Source organism: Eulemur rufifrons, chromosome 1, assembly GCF_041146395.1.
Source record: "Eulemur rufifrons isolate Redbay chromosome 1, OSU_ERuf_1, whole genome shotgun sequence".
NCBI classification, from domain to species: domain Eukaryota; kingdom Metazoa; phylum Chordata; class Mammalia; order Primates; family Lemuridae; genus Eulemur; species Eulemur rufifrons.
The window spans coordinates 47,335,635-47,337,633 of NC_090983.1; the positions used below are offsets into that span (position 1 = coordinate 47,335,635).

At 36.8% G+C, this 1,999-nt stretch overlaps 1 non-coding gene across 1 annotated transcript; it reads left to right on the plus strand.

Moving 5' to 3' along the window:
* Positions 1-1,603: 1,603 nt before the first annotated feature.
* Positions 1,604-1,708, plus strand: LOC138388134 (small nucleolar RNA U13). Its single transcript, XR_011234085.1, has one exon. It is a non-coding gene; the product is annotated as a small nucleolar RNA U13 (small nucleolar RNA).
* The last annotated feature ends 291 nt before the right edge of the window (positions 1,709-1,999 follow it).

Below are 1,999 nucleotides of genomic sequence, written 5' to 3' on the forward strand. Positions count from 1 at the left end.
CCCAAGCAGTCACTTCTCCTTTAGTTGAACTGAAGGAAGAAATGGGGGGATAGAGGCACGAAATAACTGTTGCTACACATTCTCTAGGGAAATAATTCATGTAACATATGAGCATAGAGAAATCTTTAATAGTAAATAACTAATAAGTATTTACTGAGCTACTACAAATTAGACAATGTGCTGGGCCTTGGAGATGCGACGAAGAATAAGAAGCCTTGGTCCTTGTGCTCCTGGGCTTCTGAAGTCCAGGCAGGGAAGTTATATAATCAAATGATCACACAGATGAGGAAATGCTCTAATTACAGACTGAGGTGATTGCTATTAGGCAAAAAGCCTGGTTACAACATATTACAAAGGAAATCAGCCTCAGTGGGTTGATGAGTTGGAGGAGGTTTCCCGTTTAAAAATCTTTTTTTGTGACACACAATGTATAATGTAACTGAACTGTTAACATGGAAAGTTATCTAAGAAATTAATCTACTATTCTAGATAACCTAGAGGTTTCTATAGTATGGCAGGAAAAGAAATGTGCTTTGGATAAGATCTGTTCAGAATAACATTGCTAAGTAGACCAGCCTCTAACAAGCAATATTTGGTGAATCCTATTATTGTAGCTTTTATGTAGTACAAGTTGTTATGTTGTTATAAAACCAAGGTCGCTTAGCTATTTCCAGTTGTAACACCCAGTAGTGGCATGGAGTACTTTATATTTATTTGTTCTCTCACAAATCTCCAAGGAGGAAGCTAATGTTAAATGCATGTCCACTGAGAGAAATTTTATAAATCACAGAGCTCAAATACAATAGCTGTATATTAATGAAAGGAGAAAAACTGACTTTAAGAATGAAAAAAATTTCCATATTTAACGTTTTAATATTTTTAAACATAATAGTTAACATATTTAATCTTTGAGACAAAATAAATTTTGGTAATCCTCAAACTGAAGAGATTGTTCTCAAACACAACCACGTTTTCTCATAATAATGATAATAATACATTCAAAGACACTGAAGAAGAGGGAATTGATTAAAATAAAAAGGTAACTGCTAGTTGGAAACAAACATCTTGAGTTTTTATATTTTAAGCTGTTGCAATAATAAACTGAAATTTTCATTCTCGTCAACTTATTTGAAGTTTAAATCTATATTTAGCCCCGTCTTTATCCTTTAACTTAAGAATGGAATAAGCATTGCTCTAAAGAGATTAGAACTTTAAGAAGTTTTCCCAAGTTGCCTATGGATGTTTTTTCAATATATTTCCAAGTTCTTAAAATATTTCTATCAAAGTTTTGAAAAGGTTTTGCCAACAAAAAGTCTGCAACATCTAAAACAGTATTATTGCGAACTCTGGCTGAATGTCCTTAAGTTGTGGATTTCAAACAATGCGACCCACCACAGCCAGGAAATTATGGTCTAAATGATTCTGAGGTCCAGTGCCCACTGAACTTCTTTTCTTTATCTTCCTGATAACTTAACATACAAGCAAGCAATACAAAGCTTGGTCTTCCTGTGCATGGCTAAGCTTACAAAGACAAGGAAGACATCTTGAGAGCTTGAGTGAGGTGATCTCCTGGGTATTTTTTGGCAAAATGAAGACACTACCAATTCTTTTGTGGTTCATAAGCATGATCGGCTGGGTGTTCGTGCACATGTGTGAGATGTGCCTCCCTCAAACATTGTTACAACATCGGCACCATACCCGTCTGACGGCAACGTAGGAAAAACAAAATGAAAATACTGGGCTCACCTTTGCAGCATGTCACGAAACACCCACAACTTAGAACCCAAGCATATGTTGGGGCATCAGGTGCTCTGTAGTTGCTCATCTGGCCTGGGGATGTATTGTCCAAAGCATTGCTCCTCCAAGGCTGCCCCTATTATCGGCAGTTAGAAATGCAAACTTGTGGCCCTCACCTGCTGAAAATCAGAATCTCGGAGATGGGGCCCAGGAATCTTTGTTTTAGTAAGCTCTCCAGGTGATCTTAATTCTCACTCAAGTG